Source organism: Mustela lutreola, chromosome 6 (assembly GCF_030435805.1).
Source record: "Mustela lutreola isolate mMusLut2 chromosome 6, mMusLut2.pri, whole genome shotgun sequence".
Taxonomy (NCBI): domain Eukaryota; kingdom Metazoa; phylum Chordata; class Mammalia; order Carnivora; family Mustelidae; genus Mustela; species Mustela lutreola.
In genome coordinates, this window is record NC_081295.1 from 116,670,264 (window position 1) to 116,688,062 (window position 17,799).

The following is a 17,799-nucleotide window of genomic DNA, read 5'->3' on the forward strand; positions in this document are numbered from 1 at the left end:
CAAAGAATTTCTGTAGACCACCCAGGTTCCAGTCAAAGTAATACAGGAAGATGGGCATTTTCTTCAGGCTAGGAAAATAAGCAATCCATAGGATTAAGCTGAACAGTGGGTGTCAAGCAGCTGGGACACATGTGGAATTTGGGTGAGTCAGAAAGCAAGAGCAAAGAGTCCCTGAGGGAATGAAGCAGTTAGGGAAGGGTTGGGGACAAGATGTCTCTGTGTCAATAATGGTCCCCAGCCTTTGGTCATTTTGTAACAGGGAGAAGAGAGAAATAAAAGAAGGGGTGAAGTAAGAGAGGTTTAGTGATTGTCATGGCTCGAATAGGAGCAGAAATAGACCTCCTGGTTATAGAAAGAGTAGTCATGATGGAAATGTAACATTTTCATTAAGTGTTGAAGTATGGGACTGGAAACCAACACCTAAATTCTTAATAATTAGAATTTTTATTGATTTTTTGTTCCAAAGTTCAATGGGCATAGTTTTCATTAAAATAATTTTACTGTGCTTTAAAATGGGAACAATTTACTTCATGTGCCATTAGAATGGTACACAGTATTAATGTTCCACAAAAATCCTACAAGTCCAAGAATGGCTTTGCTTAGTCACTGCATAGGTTTTAAATGAAGAGAGCCAGAGGCTAGTCTGAGCTGGACCCTGCATATTGGAGCAAGACCCTGGGTTGTGGTTTAAGTTTCCAGGGGAATCATCAATACCACTTTCTGCTGCTGGAGAGACCACAGGTCCAACACCAGGAATACCACCCACAGACAAATCCATGTATTCACACAGAGAGACTATGGACCAAGAAGGGAAGAATAATAAATAAGCTGCTATCAGAAACAGGAAGACAGGCGGGTTTGGTGGCCAGCTGAAAGTAAAGCTGGTCAAGCCTCTAAGGACAAGATGAATGACTGACCTGGAGGGAGCTTGGGGCAAGCACGGTAGGTGCAGGACCCAAGAAGGTAGACAATTTAGTGTTGGCTCTGTGGTCATTACATGTGTGGACTGATGACATATGTGGGCTCTGTAGGACTCTCGTCACTTTACTAGTAAAGACAATGTATTCCAGGAATAAAACAGTTCCTGTATTATTTGAATTGAGGATGCCATTGTTAGGTACCAATGGAGGAATTCTGGGGATCTTTACTGACTAGTTCCTGTATCAAGTTTGACTACATTTTATAGAATCAGAGTGTGTAATTTTACTGGCATGAGTTTGGAGAGGGAACTAAAAACACTTGAGCATTTTGTCCAAAAAAAGGCAAAGGATCTGGAGAACCTACAGAAATCTGTTATTTTTCCATAACTCCCTAGGAGTAAGATTTTAACAGGCTTTTAGACATTGATCAGAACCATCTGACAGTGGTTGGCGGTTCGAGTCTTAACTCACTGCCCCAGTTTGCTCTATCCATGTGGAGGAGTATATGAGCAGGTAAACCTTTAAGGACTTCCTTATAGTTTCCCTAAAGGGAATTACACATGCGCATCAATGAAAGAATAGCCAGGCCTTTAATACCATGAAGGATCTATTCCACACAGAATTAGTAACTTAGACACTGCTTGTAATCTCTGAAGAGCAGTTGGACTTTTTCCCCCTCTTCTGTCAGTAGATTATTATATACCACTTGATATTTTAATTAGTTCCTCAGAATATTATTCAGGGATTTTCTGTTGTTTTATATAGAAATGGCAGATGTTGGATATAAGCTGCTATGGAAGATTGTGGATGGCCTGTTGACATGGAAAAAATAGAATTCTTTTTTCAGGGAAAGGAATAAGCACTTTCTCAATAAAATGAGATAATCAAAAGCAGAAAGACTTTGAAGTCTTAATAGAATGACAACAATATCCTTTAAGAGAAAACATTTATTTGGTCAGTATATAAAATCCCAATAGACATAGGCTAACTGCAATCTTTTCATATCCATTTTAGACCTTTTTGGTGAGTGTAAATTGTCACTAGATGAATTCTGGCCAAATAAAAAGAGTAGATTTGTTTCACTTAAAGTTTATTTTAAGCAGAATATGCCCGAAGCCAGGTAAATATATATTATTTTAAATAACTCCTAATATTGAACTCTTTAGGGAAAACTTTTTTTTTTTTTTTTCCCCTAAGTAAGTGCATAGTGTCTTGTATTCTTTGGATTCTCTGTGACATGCACATATAATTCCGTCACTCCCAGTATAAGTATATAAATCTGTGAACCGTTTTGTATCAGTAGAAAGCTGAGTAATGGAAAGGCCTTGTTGCCAATATACAGGGCTTTCTAATCATGGACTGCCAGGTTACGTGGAGTACTATTTACAGATCTTAAAATGCACAAGGAAATTCTGATTTAAGAGTTACTGCAGTACGTAATACCTGTCAGGGAGCATCTCTTTAGCTAGCACATTCTGTTTGATGAATGGGATCAGAAGAAGCCAGAGTAGTATAGCAACTAGAACCTGGGCTTGGAGCCAAAGAACTCAGAGATTACTCAGGAATCCACATTCAGCTGTATACTAGCTGTCTTAATTGGGATAGTTGCATAACTTCTCGGTCTCAGTTTCTCCATTATAATGGGGATAATGTGTTTCTTGAATTACTGTTGCGAGCCTTAGGTAAAATTAGCTGTCTAGGACATTCAAGGTATTTATTCATAAATATTATTACCTTACAAGTTTTCTATACTGTCTAGTATAAAAAAATGACACAAATTTATTTTCTTTTGTTTCAATCTAGGTGCAGGAAACAGAAGAGCATCAAGTCAAAAAACGATTTAGTGAGGCTGCTGGAAGTACCACACCTAAAACAATGTTAATATTAGTTTTCCATTATCATTCAGATCAGTACATCGAGTTCAAACTACAATAGCAATACATGCAAAGTAATAAATATTCATTAAGAGGTAGAAAAAAATAACACAGGCATACTATCACCTTAGAATTATTCAACGCAGTTGTTTAAAATGTCGTTTTAAAGAAGCAGAGACTCCTTTGTGAGCACATAGATGACCTTTGTTCCTTAATAGGTCCTGAGTCTGAAACCTTAAACATGGCCAGCTTGGCAGAGAAACACTTAAGGAAGAACCCTTTATTTGAGCTCTTCCTACTTTTTTATTCCAAAATTTTAAATCATGTTTTCTTTAGGAATTTTATGGAAATGTTGCCTCAGGCATGAATTTTTGTATTTGTCAAAGTTAGTATGAAGTTATATTAGTTGTAATAGAAATATTTATGTCTCTCAATAAAGATATTAATAATATGGTTACCTCTGTTAACTAAGATAATGGCAAAGCAGGGTTTTAGATAAACATATTAAGTATTATTTGGCTAAGAGAATGCCAGAGAGGCTTCAGGTACCAAGAAAATGGTTGAGTCCAATATTCCAAATTCTCCACTTTATACATCAAACTACAGCAAGTGAAGAGATGCAAAGCAGAGCAGTCTCACAGGTCACTTCCATGCTGCTCTTCTCCGAGGAACATGCCCAGTAGTCTATTCGTCTTTCTCAGAGTCCAGGAAAATGATCTGCATTTGAACTATGATACATGGAGAATGTCATTCCTTTGCCCTGAAAAACAATACAAATACCAGATCAAAATTAGAAAACCCATTCCAGCACACTCTGCATCTCCTCTTCTGTGTTCTGCAGGCAAGTAATGCTGGGGAAGAATAAAGAATCTTTTAAGTCAGGCAGGTATGTCCTTTTCTCTTTAGAAATTGTGTACTTACCCCTGTGTTCCACACATCCTTGTAAGAGCTCTAAGTGTGCTCTCATCTGATCATCGTAATGGGCCAAATGTGTAGATTTTTACCAAGTCCATTTTACAGATGAAGAAATTGAAGTCTAGGAGTAGGTGATCTATTGAAGTCCACACAGCCAATAAATGGTGGTGCTGGAGTTTGGACCCAGGTTCTTTGATTTCAGCGTCATGCTCCTAACAACTAAGTAAATGATAGGATATTCTAATTAATGCTTTAGTTACAAACAAACAAGCAAACAAAAAGAGTTAGTGCATATTCAAGCTCTCCAACAAATTAAGAAATTTATGGCTTTGTTCTTCAGGTACACCAAATTTAAGGATGACTCAGGGCCAATCAATTCCTCTATAGGAAAGTTCAATTCAACATACTTAACTTTGTGCATAGTTTGATACTTACGTTTGGCAGAATACTGGCCTCCCGAAGATGGCCAACTTCTAATTCCGAGAAACTATAATTATGTTAGGCTACATAGCAAAAGGGAATAAAGGCTGTGAATGCAATTAAGTTTGCTAATCAGCTGGCATTATGACATAGAGATTATTTTGGTTATCTAGCTGGGTTCAAAGCAATCACAAGGATTCTTTAAAAGTAGAAGAGGGAGGCATAATAGAAGGTCAGATTGATGCGATGTGAGAAGGACTTGTCCTCTATTGCTGGCTTTGAAGATGGAGGAAGGTGGCCACAAGCCACGGAATGCAGACAGCCTCTGGAAGATAGAAAAGGCAAAGACACAGGATTTCCACTGGAGCCAACAGAAGGAATGTAGCCCTGCCAACTCCTTAATTTTAGCCCAGTGAGACCCATTTCAGACTTCTGACCTTCAGAACTGGAGGAAAATAAATCTGTGCCACGAAGTTTTAAGCCACGAAGTTTATAATAATTTGTTACACTAGCAATTGAAAACTAACAAAATCTTAAAAGCAAACAAACAGAAAACTTTGAGGTATTTTCATTAATGGGATTTGTCTAAAAGAATGTATCCAGTTGGCAAGGGAATTCTTTCAGAAGCCCATTCAAGTTCCCGTGTTAGTGTGTCTTGCCTTCATAGCATCTCCTGTACCTCAACAGACCTTTTAATCAATAGGAAGTGCATGTTTGGATTGCCTGTGACCTCATTCAACCTTAATTTAATCTTTTTTTTTTTTTTTGAAAGATAAAGAGAGGTGGAGGAAGTGGCAAAAGGAGAACGAGAGAGAGAGAGAACTTCAAGCAGACTATCTGGAGCATGGACCCCATACAGGGCTCCATCTCATGACCCCAGACCATGACTGAGCTGAAATCAAGAGTCAGAGGCTTAATCAACTGAAACTACATAACTACAGGTGCTCCAAGCTTAATTTAATCTTAATCTTGTCCATTTACTAATTAACAATATACAGAGGGTCTCTCTTTATCAATAGACCTCCTCAAGCAGAGATTCATTTCTCTGAGAATAAGGATTAATTGGATATAATAATTAGGAAAAATTAGCTATGTATGTTGATGATATTATTCCATAGGAAACTTATATGCATTTTGTCCATTTCATTCCACTAAAAAACTATGAATTGATTCATTAGAGCTGAGCTATTTATACCAAAACAAAAGTTATACTCAATTTATGGTCTTAAGACTATACACACAATTGAAGTCTGAAAATTTTATTAAATTATGAATATTACAAATATCCCAATGCTTCATTCCAGCCACAGAAACTTCATAATAAACTATTTAATAGGATTATCTCCTTTATTTTATTTCTATTTTTTAAAAAAATTTTGGAATTTTTTTGAATTATCGCCTTTAAATCACAACATTATAAAGGTACAGAAGAGAAGTCAGCAAAATATCTGGCCTACCAACTGATGTTGAAAATAAAGTTTCACCGCAAATATCATTCTCAATGGAGAAAAACTGAAAGCTTTTCTGCTAAGGTCAGGAACACGGCAGGGATGTTCATTATCACCACTGCTATTCAACATCGTACTAGAGGTCCTAGCCTCAGCAATCAGACAACAAAAGGAAATTAAAGGCATCCAAATCGGCAAAGAAGAAGTCAAATTATCACTCTTCGCAGATGATATGATACTATATGTGGAAAACCCAAAAGACTCCACTCCAAAACTGCTAGAACTTATACAGGAATTCAGTAAAGTGTCAGGATATAAAATCAATGCACAGAAATCAGTTGCATTTCTCTACACCAACAGCAAGACAGAAGAAAGAGATATTAAGGAGTCAATCCCATTTACAATTGCATCCAAAACCATAAGATACCTAGGAATAAACCTAACCAAAGAGACACAGAATCTATACTCAGAAAACTATAAAGTACTCATGAAAGAAATTGAGGAAGACACAAAGAAATGGAAAAATGTTCCATGCTCCTGGATTGGAAGAATAAATATTGTGAAAATGTCTATGCTACCTAAAGCAATCTACACATTTAATGCAATTCCTATCAAAGTACCATCCATCTTTTTCAAAGAAATGGAACAAATAATCCTAAAATTTATATGGAACCAGAAAAGACCTCGAATAGCCAAAGGGATATTGAAAAAGAAAGCCAATGTTGGTGGCATCAGAATTCCGGACTTCAGGCTCTATTACAAAGCTGTCATCATCAAGACAGCATGGTACTGGCACAAAAACAGACACATAGATCAATGGAACAGAATAGAGAGCCCAGAAATAGACCCTCAAATCTATGGTCAAATAATCTTCGACAAAGCAGGAAAGAATGTCCAATGGAAAAAAGACAGCCTTTTCAATAAATGGTGCTGGGAAAATTGGACAGCCACATGCAGAAAAATGAAATTGGACCATTCCTTTACACCACACACAAAAATAGACTCAAAATGGATGAAGGACCTCAATGTACGAAAGGAATCCATCAAAATCCTTGAGGAGAACACGGGCAGCAACCTCTTCGAGCTCTGCCGCAGCAACATCTTCCTAGGAACAACGCAAAAGGCAAGGGAAGCAAGGGAAAAAATGAACTATTGGGATTTCATCAAGATCAAAAGCTTTTGCACAGCAAAGGAAACAGTTAACAAAATCAAAAGACAACTGACAGAATGGGAGAAGATATTTGCAAACGACATATCAGACAAAGCACTAGTGTCCAGAATCTATAAAGAACTTAGCAAACTCAACACCCAAAGAACAAATAATCCAATCAAGAAATGGGCAGAGGACATGAACAGACATTTCTGCAAAGAAGACATCCAGATGGCGAACAGACATATGAAAAAGTGCTCCATATCACTCGGCATCAGGGAAATACAAATCAAAACCACAATTCGATATCACCTCACACCAGGCAGAATGGCTAAAATCAACAAGTCAGGAAATGACAGATGCTGGCGAGGATGCGGAGAAAGGGGAACCCTCCTACACTGTTGGTGGGAATGCAAGCTGGTGCAGCCACTCTGGAAAACAGCATGGAGGTTCCTCAAAATGTTGAAAATAGAACTGCCCTATGACCCAGCAATTGCACTACTGGGTATTTACCCTAAAGATACAAATGTAGTGATCCAAAGGGGCACATGCACCCGAATGTTTATAGCAGCAATGTCCACAATAGCCAAACTATGGAAAGAACCTAGATGTGCATCAACAGATGAATGGATCAAGAAGATGTGGTATATATACACAATGGAATACTATGCAGCCATCAAAAGAAATGAAATCTTGCCATTTGCGACAACATGGATGGAACTAGAGCGTATCATGCTTAGCGAAATAAGTCAAGCAGAGAAAGACAACTATCATATGATCTCCCTGATATGAGGAAGTGGTGATGCAACATGGAGGCTTAAGTGGGTAGGAGAAGAATAAATGAAACAAGATGGGATTGGGAGGGAGACAAACCATAAGTGACTCTTAATCTCACAAAACAAACTGAGGGTTGCTGGGGGGAGGGGGTTTGGGAGAAGGGGGTGGGATTATGGACATTGGGGAGGGTATGTGATTTGGTGAGTGCTGTGAAGTGTGTAAACCTGGTGATTCACAGACCTGTACCCCTGGGGATAAAAATATATGTTTATAAAAAATAAAAAATTAAAGTCTAAAAAAAAAAAAAAAAAAAAAAAGAAAGGACTACAACTTGTCACAGTTCTCTAAAGGAAATGCATTAAATTCAAGGGTGGAGAGTAGGAAAAAAAAAAAAAAAAGTTTGCTTGTCCCTCTGCCCCTTCCCTTCCTCTCTCTCTCTTTCTAATAAATAAATAATAATAAAAATCTTTAAAAAAATAAATAAATTTCATTAAAATTAAAAAAAAAAAAGAAAATAAAGTTTCACTGGAACAGAGACACATTCGTTTATATATTCTCTAGAGCTGCCTTCATACAATAGCAGAGTTGAAATGCACTGTATAATCCGCAAAGCTGAAGATATTTACAGTATGGCCCTTAACAGAAAAAGTTTTCAGACCCTTGCAGTATAAACACAGCAATATCACAGATATTATCTTATTTTTAACCTTTAAATTTTACTTACAATTTATTTATTTATTTATTTATTTTACTTTACTTAATATATTTATTAGTTTTAACATTTTTGGGGGGGTTAAGTCTTTAGGGTTCTTCTTTTTTTTTTTAATTTTTTATTTTTTATAAACATATATTTTTATCCCCAGGAGTACAGGTCTGTGAATCACCAGGTTTACACACTTCACAGCACTCACCAAATCACATACCCTCCCCAATGTCCATAATCCCACCCCCTTCTCCCAAACCCCCTTCCCCCAGCAACCCTCAGTTTGTTTTGTGAGATTAAGAGTCACTTATGGTTTGTCTCCCTCCCAATCCCATCTTGTTTCATTTATTCTTCTCCTACCCACTTAAGCCTCCATGTTGCATCACCACTTCCTCATATCAGGGAGATCATATGATAGTTGTCTTTCTCTGCTTGACTTATTTCGCTAAGCATGATACGCTCTAGTTCCATCCATGTTGTCGCAAATGGCAAGATTTCATTTCTTTTGATGGCTGCATAGTATTCCATTGTGTATATATACCACATCTTCTTGATCCATTCATCTGTTGATGCACATCTAGGTTCTTTCCATAGTTTGGCTATTGTGGACATTGCTGCTATAAACATTCGGGTGCATGTGCCCCTTTGGATCACTACATTTGTATCTTTAGGGTAAATACCCAGTAGTGCAATTGCTGGGTCATAGGGCAGTTCTATTTTCAACATTTTGAGGAACCTCCATGCTGTTTTCCAGAGTGGCTGCACCAGCTTGCATTCCTACCAACAGTGTAGGAGGGTTCCCCTTTCTCCACATCCTCGCCAGCATCTGTCATTTCCTGACTTGTTGATTTTAGCCATTCTGCCTGGTGTGAGGTGATATCGAATTGTGGTTTTGATTTGTATTTCCCTGATGCCGAGTGATATGGAGCACTTTTTCATATGTCTGTTCGCCATCTGGATGTCTTCTTTGCAGAAATGTCTGCTCATGTCCTCTGCCCATTTCTTGATTGGATTATTTGTTCTTTGGGTGTTGAGTTTGCTAAGTTCTTTATAGATTCTGGACACTAGTGCTTTGTCTGATATGTCGTTTGCAAATATCTTCTCCCATTCTGTCAGTTGTCTTTTGATTTTGTTAACTGTTTCCTTTGCTGTGCAAAAGCTTTTGATCTTGATGAAATCCCAATAGTTCATTTTTTCCCTTGCTTCCCTTGCCTTTTGCGTTGTTCCTAGGAAGATGTTGCTGCGGCAGAGCTCGAAGAGGTTGCTGCCCGTGTTCTCCTCAAGGATTTTAGATCATGAGCAAAGCTAATTCCTCCAACATCCCATGTTTAAAACTCACTTAAAAATTCACAAATATCAAAAATAATTATTAAATGCAAGATATTGATTAATGGCTTATCAATTTCCATGAGAAATCATCCCAACCATAGAATGAATAGGCTGGATTTAAAAAAAAATGATCTTTAGCTAGTGGGATAGCAAAAGTCTCTGGGATAGCAAAAAATGACCATAAGGAAGGAGATGAGAGGTAGATTCCTTCCACCAGAAGAAAAACCCCATTGTCCTCTGCATGTCTCCAGGAAAAGCTTTTTTGAACATATATGCCAACTGGCAAAAAGAGGAGTATGAAGAAGAAACCCAAGAGAGGAAAGGCACTATTGAAATAGTAGGATGCTAGTACTGCTAATATGACTGAAAACATAAAAATATATTTTAGACATGTTTAGTGAAATTACAACCCAATGATGATAATCAGGTCCCACGGCTTTAAATTAGAAAGTAGAGAGATGGAAAAAATAATAGAATGTTGACCAGTATTGCTCTAAAGTGGTCGTCAAAACTTGATTTTGATAATTAGAAAAATAAAGATTAAAACTTGTTTCTCACAAGTTTTGACATTACTATTATAGAATTTAAAATATTATATATATACATATATGTGTATATATATATATAATCATTGGAGAAGATTAAAGTAACTAAAGCAAAAATCAGAAGCCAAAGAAAATATCAAGTGAGTTGTAAAATTTAGAGCATCCTAAAATGTACTTGACATTTGTTTGTTATAAGCATAAGCCCTTATTATGGTTTAAATAAATGAGGACAAATAAAGATTTCATATATAAAAATATATAAGGCAAATAAGCAAACAGAAAATAAAAAGATTCATAAATCCAAAATATGGTGTGGTTATTTGAGAAAAAGCTACCAATGAGATGGAAAAACTAATAGAAGGTATAATAAAATTAGGATAAATAGAAAACAGATGAAATAAAAATATAAAAGGAGAAAGGAGAGTGTAGAGATCATCAGCAGTTAAAGACATTCATTAACTGTAAGGAAAACCATTGCTCATTAATTTGAAGAGATGAGTAAACTGGATGTTATAAAAAATTACCAGAAATGAGTGAAAATGTAGCAAAATCAGATAACGAGGAAATACCATATAGACAAACATGAAATAATTAAAAAAAAAGATTCTGAAAGAATCATGGATAAAAATATTTTCAGGTCCATCATAGGTCTTTCTTTCCAATTTAAAAATAATAAAAACTCTTCCAAAGGTTTAAAAACAATGTACCACCCCCGCTTCATTTGCTTGAAATAGCATTATCCTGATACTGAAAGCTGACAATAGCACAAAAAAGAGAAAATTATAGAGTAATTTATCTATGTGATACAATAACTCTAGGGAAACAATTAGCATATTTCTATAGCTCATAGAAAGAACTATTCATTTTAATAAAATAGAATTTAGTCCAGGAGTTAAAGGATGGTATCATGGTATAAAAATTATTAGTATAATATATTGACATCAGGAGGTTAGAAAAAAAGTAGATACATAGGAAACTCAATAGATTTTTATGCCCTTTTGTGAGTAACTTTAATGCTGGTTCATTATTAAAAACAAACTGACAAACTCATAGGTAAGTGGGAATGGAACACTCCACACTTAGTATGATAAAAATCATCTTAACCTAATAACCACATCCATACTTAAAGTGGTGTAAGACAAGTTTCCCAAACTGCTTTCCTTCTGTGTACCAATTTTGCACATTGTTTCCTTAAACAAAGGAAGCTACATGATCAATATGTTTGGGAAAGTCAACCCTTTATTGGTGATATACAACTTACTATAGTTTAAGGACTTCAGGAAGTCCCTCACTAAATACATGAGACGATCTTGTTTAAATAAGCATTTTATCAAACTGATGGACCACAAGACCCATTTGCCTTAACCACTTATTAGAATCCCATTAATTATATCCTGCAGATATGCTTTGGGATATACTGTACTAGATCCATACTCCTTGGTACACCACTGAGGAACAAAACCTTAATTGTATTAGTGTCTCTTTCTCTGTGGCATTTTGTTCTGCAGTTTAGCTTACTCTAACTAGTACATTTACTGTTCAGGAGAGCTGTTGGCTCTACTATGTCTCCATATATCCCTAACCTGCCCAAAAGTTCCTGGGATCAAGTCCTGCATTGGGCTCCTTGCTCAGCAGGGAGCCTGCTTCTCTCTCCGCCTTTGCCTGCCACTCTGCCCGCTTGTGCTCTCTCTCTCTCTCCCTCTGACAAATAAATAAATAAAATATTTAAAAAAAAAAAAAGAAAATTGGGAATCAGAATGTATCTGTTATGGGTTGAACTGTGTCCCTGCAAACTCAATAATGTTGAAATCTTAACTCCTAGTACTTCAGAATGTCACTCTATTTGGAGGCAGGTCCTTTAAGGAAGTAAAATAAGGTTCTGGGGGTGGTTCTGATAGGACCAATGTCCTTGTAAGAAGAGGAGATTAGGTCACAAGCAGGCATGGAGGGAAGGTCACATGAAAACATCGGAAGAAGATGGTCCATTATAAGAAAAGAAGGGAGCGTCTCAGAAGAAACCAACCCTGCCAACACCTTGGTTTGGACTTCCAGCCTCCAGAATATGAAGATGTATACATTTCTATTACATAAGGCACCCAGCCTCTGGTGCTTTGTTATGGCAGCCTTAGTCAACTAATATAGTATCCCTGTCCTATTTAAAACACTTCAATAACTAAATACTATACTAAACCTCTTTCCCTTGGCCTAGAAACTATTGCATTATCTGGCTTCTCTCGTTCTTCTTACCTCTTCCTACTCTTTACCTTATTCATTCACCTCCGACAACACTGGCTTTCTTCCCTTCATTAAATGTACTAAGATCCTTCCTACATCAGGTCATTGGCACTTTCTGTTCCCCCAATCTAAAAATCTCTTCCCATTGATCTTCATGGGACAGATTTTTCTTATCATTTCAGAACTTGGCTTAAATATTACCTCCTCAGAGGGACCTTCCTGATTACCTTATCTAATGTCCTCCACACTCACATGATAATAACTCTCCATTTCCTTTCCTGATTAATTTTCTTCAAAGCACTCAATAGCTCTGAAATGTTCTTGTTTATTTAGGTTTTAAGCTCTACAGTAGCAGAGACATCTGTTTATCGCCATCTCTCTGGAGACTGAAAGGGTTACTGACTCACTGTAATCACAAATAATATTTGTTAAATGTAGAATTAAGGGCTCTTTGAAAAACTTTCAATCACTGCTAGTCAGAATCATCTTTGTGAAAAGCAATTTCCTATTATGTTTCAAAAGCTTAATAGTTTTCAAATCTGTTTATACAGTAATATTATTTCTAGGAAATTAATTTTAAATATCAGAAATGGGAGCAAAGATTCTATAGGATTATATATAACATGCATTATGTATATACAATGGTAGACAGTGTTGTGCATAATAATGAAATTAGAAACAATTGTTCAACAATGGGGAAATTTAAAGAAATTACAATTATTTTCATACAAAGAACAATTTTCATTCCACCTTGTTTTGGTAATTATACTTCCAAAAATTTCTCCCCCACTGGGTATGATGATAAGATTAGGTGACCCATATTCCTTTAACTCCTGGATAGACTAGTGGAGTCTTTCCCTGAATTAGAATATTTGCAGATTGGTAGAAAGGAAGAGGGAGACAGTTGTAGTTTATTCATTTCACTGCAGGTGCCTGGATAGTACTCTTGAGTAGTTTCTACTAATGAGGTTCACCAAGGCTGCCTGGCTCATGTCATGGCTGATATCCCACTGGGGTTCACCGTTCTGCCATTTTGATGGTCAAAATATATAATTGCTTCTATATTCATTTGTAAATAACCATTGCCCCCAGGAGTCCTTCATTGTCCCAGCTAACTCAGCTGGGACAGCCGCCCAATCAAGAAAACGGAGAGTTGATACTTCCTTCAGCAGCTTCATAGCTGACGTTGATTCTGAAAGATAGAGTGTCCCATGCCATTCAGATTTTTAAATTTTTTTTAAGATGTTATTTATTTATTTTACAGATAGAGATCACAAGCAGGCAGAGAGGCAGGCAGAGAGAGAGGAGAAAGCAGGCTCCCCTCAGAGCAGAGAGCCCGATGTGGGGCTCGATCCCAGGACCCTGGGATCATGACCTGAGCTGAAGGCAGAGACTTTAACCCACTGAGCCATCCAGGCGCCCCAGGTTTTTGAATATTTTGAATATCGTTCTTTCTTTCTGTCCTTACTGAGTCCCTTTGACCTTATGTTCACTTGTATTTTCTCTTTAATTTTACATTTGCTGTGCTGACTCAACTCTTCTCCACCTCATATTTCTATGCCATGCACATCAATTTCACAATATGTAGTTTTGTTGACTGTGTTAATAAACTGACTGTTAATTTATACAGTCTTCCAGGATGATAAATTATGGTTACCCAATTTTTAATTGTTTAGAAAAATATTGGTGTTCTAGCTATCACTAGCTATCACTAGCTATCATAGGGGTGTACCTGGAAACAATTTTTACCTAAGGGCATGACAAATGCATTTGCTTTTTAAAGACAAAAGTTCGGAAACATGGTGGTACTGTCTCAGACAAAGTTTTCAGCTAGGTTTCTTTTGGATGAATGCTTTGAAAAATACCACATCTCCATAAAATGCTGGAAAAAAATTCTCACTTCAAAATGCTGAATAATGTTTATAAACCAAAAGACAGAAAGTGTTATGTTCAACAGCCAAACCTCCTGGTGACCCAAGGCTAGCTCTGGACCAGGGATGCACATTTAGCCCAAGGAAGAAATGCCTCTTCGGATGCTGACTCCCCAGCGTGGAATGTCAATGAGGATCATCTACCAGATGTGTGGATTAAGTACTACACAGAAACATTATTAAAAGTATATAATGAAACTTTTGGAACTTCTCTTTTTTTTTCCCAGAAAAGTAAAGAGTGCTAAAGTTATAATAACTAAATATTTTTTAGTATATTACAGTTATACTAGAAATTAATACCTTTGTTAAATTCACAGTTTGAAAATAGGTACAGATTAACTGGGGCCATGTGCCTACTTCTGGCCTGTTGAATGTATTTCAAATTGTCGATAGCCTCTGAAACTGGCCCTGAAACTCTCTGCAGGCCATCTCTCTCCCTGCATCTTCTGGCCAGACTCAGAGGAGCAAATAGGGTATTTGGAGCAACCACTACAAGGGTCCCTGGATCATCTGGTTGGCTAACTGCCAAGTAGTTAATTGATACAAATAAGAAACAAACTTGATCATGTTAATAAATCAACACACATTCTAGAATATAACTTACAAACACATACAAATAAGTCTATCCATAATATATAAAAATACATTCATAAGATCTATAGTAAAATATAAAACTCCTCAAATATCATAAGGTAAAGAAATGTCTTGTCAAATTTGAAGGAAGAAAACCCATCTAGAGTGGCTAAAACTCAAGAGAGGTTTCTTTTCTAGGCAGCAGGCTCTGACAGCTCAGACTTGGTTAGACTTTCTCATTTGACTCTTGTAAAGCTCACGAAGCTTACTGGTCTGATCCCCATCTGTACAGTCCCTGTGGCAGGACTATATCTTACTTTTGAATTCCTAGTACTCAGTGCCAGAGATGTAGAAGTCTTTCAGTAAATGTGTCTGTAAGGAGTGACAGATGAAAACAAGAACTGCATCACAGTTTGAGAGGGCAGTAAAGGTGAAATTTGTTGGATGATAGAATTTTGATGGGTGGAGACTATAATGAGAAAAATGTTCCAGGCAAAGCAAACAGCATGAGCAAAGGACATAGAAACAGGTTTTTAGCAAGTTTGTATGATACGAGCCAGGCTTGAGGTTTCTGTAGATAAAACAGTGAGGGGGTCTTTGGTATTTTATTTTCATATAGAAAGTCACACTCTCTCATGATTACTAGTGCAAGCCTTTGTCTATTCTTACTTACCTCCATCTTTAATGTGAGTGTGGGCTTGTTAGTACATGTATGTGAATTTAGACCATAAGCATGGACAGCAAGGATAACATTCTAGAATATAAAATCATGTAAAATTATAATTTAAAAATGACAATGACATCTGTTTGTAGAAAACAAATTTGATGAGCATTTCAGTAACAGTAACTTTCTACTCTGATAACATAACTAAGACAAAGCAAAATAAAGTACCATAAAGGTTTTGTAGATTGCAAAATAACTTACCAGTAAGATTAGCAATTTGTTAAATGGCATGCTTTTTACTAATAAATCATGTGAAATCACAACTTGTACAAAGTGTATTTAGTTATCAAGTGTGTATTATGAATTAGGCACTATTCTGAGAGATAGTTATGCACTGTGAATGAAATAAACACAGTCATTGCCCTATTTTGAGATTATTGTGTGCTAGGATAGATGTGTAAGTAAATAAACAAATGGTGTAAAATAATGGACTGTGAGGAGTACTATGAGAAAGAATAAGAGTATGGAAGTATATCATCATTGTAGACAGTTATTTGGACAGAATTATTAGAAAGGTCTTTTATTAAAGTGCCATTTAGGCTAAAACACATGAGGCAGAGCCAGAAAGGTACTCCGGGGAGATGTGTTCTAAGCAGAGTGACTCCCAGATGTCCTTTGTCCTAAAGACTGGTCAAAGTATCTGCCTTTCCTTCTTTCCTTCTCCAAATATTTAGTATGTAGATATAGTAGATAAATCGATGTGCTTGATGTTTAAAGAGATAAAAAGATGGGCCAGACACATTTCTTATCTCCAGGAAGTTCAGAATCAATGAAGGGATTGTAAATTTGAAGTTATGGCTGACAATTGTATGCTGGGGCCAGCATCCTCTGATTTGCCAGACTAGCTTGTTAAATATTCAAGAATTTTGTGGGCTGGTTGTTGTACAGTTAGGAGCTTGAAATCAGCCCTGGCAAGAGTATTTACATTACAATAATTGTCAATCACTACAAATCAGGGTGCTTTCTCCCCCAGAGCCTTGGTGGTTAAATAAATAGTTACCAGCACTTCACAGCTGACTTAGAAGAGGAACTGGGTTGTTCCTTGGCTTTAGGCTCTATTGTATTGTATCAGCTGTTTGAATGGAGTGTGACTTGAACAGAATAAAGGATTGCATTATATCTCTATTTCAATTTCAATGATGGCCTTGATAGAAATGCTTTCAATAGCATTTAGGATTGGAAACTTGAGACTATAAATGTGATAAGATCACAGACAATATGACCTTTATTCTCCACACTGCCTTCAGCATCCACCATACCTGGGGTCATCACTCACCTGTGTTTGCTTTCCCCATCACAGACTCCATCTGTCCAGTCCAGCTGCCTTTCTCACAAGTACTGTATAGTAGGTCCCATCTTTGGTGAAAAGCTCTTCCTTTACTTCATAAGCCCATTCTTCAATAGATCCATTTTTTCTTTCCTCATTTTCATGAGCATGCTTCACTCTTTCCCCAAGTCCTTACTTCATATTCTCTTTTGAATCAGCTGCTGGCAGCTTTTGTCTTCCTCATTTTATTAAATTCTTCCTGTAAAGGGCACCAAATATCGGAGGTGATTTTCAGCTTCAGGTGATTATCTTCCTCAGTTTTGCAATGGCATTTGACACAGATAGTGATTCATCCCTCTTGAAATACGTGCCATAGGTAAGAGGCACATTCTCCCGTTTCTCTTACCTCACCAGCCGCTCCTGAATGTCCTTGGCTGTAAGTACTTGCTCCACATCCCAAATGCTGGAGATCCCCATGCTTCAGTTGTTAAAAATTTTTCTTCTCTATTTATGTTCACTGGTATCTGTGCATTGATGACTCTAAAACACTTCTCTCCTGACTGACCAATTCAGAGTTCCCAGCACTTGGCATCACAGGAAAAGCCCTTCTATAAACTGGCCTCTGCCTGGCTCTCCATCATCATCTCCCACTTTTCTCCTAACTCTCCATGTAGGACTTATTTTTTCTTAAAGAAATAAAGCTCAGTCTCTCCTCAGGACCTCTCATTTGAAATTTGCTCTATGTGGAACACTCTAGCCCTATTTCTTCTATGACTTACTGCCATATTTCACTCAAGGTTTGTTCAAGGTCACCTCCCTGACCACCACATCTAAAATGGTAGCACCATTACCTTACAGCAATTTAACTTCCTTTATACTACTTATTATAATAATATATGACATTTAATAGTATATATGTTAACATATTTTTAAGGTATCAGTCAATATGGTATTATCCAGTATATTGTATACCTACCGAGATGTGAAA

General features: G+C 36.9%; 1 long non-coding RNA gene across 1 annotated transcript; it reads right to left on the bottom strand.

Moving 5' to 3' along the window:
• Positions 1–1,955: 1,955 nt before the first annotated feature.
• Positions 1,956–17,045, bottom strand: LOC131833230 (uncharacterized). The gene is made up of 4 exons (XR_009354363.1): positions 16,821–17,045; positions 15,494–15,574; positions 3,716–3,928; positions 1,956–3,554 (listed from the first exon to the last, which is right to left on the bottom strand). It is a non-coding gene; the product is annotated as an uncharacterized LOC131833230 (long non-coding RNA).
• Positions 17,046–17,799: the final 754 nt, after the last annotated feature.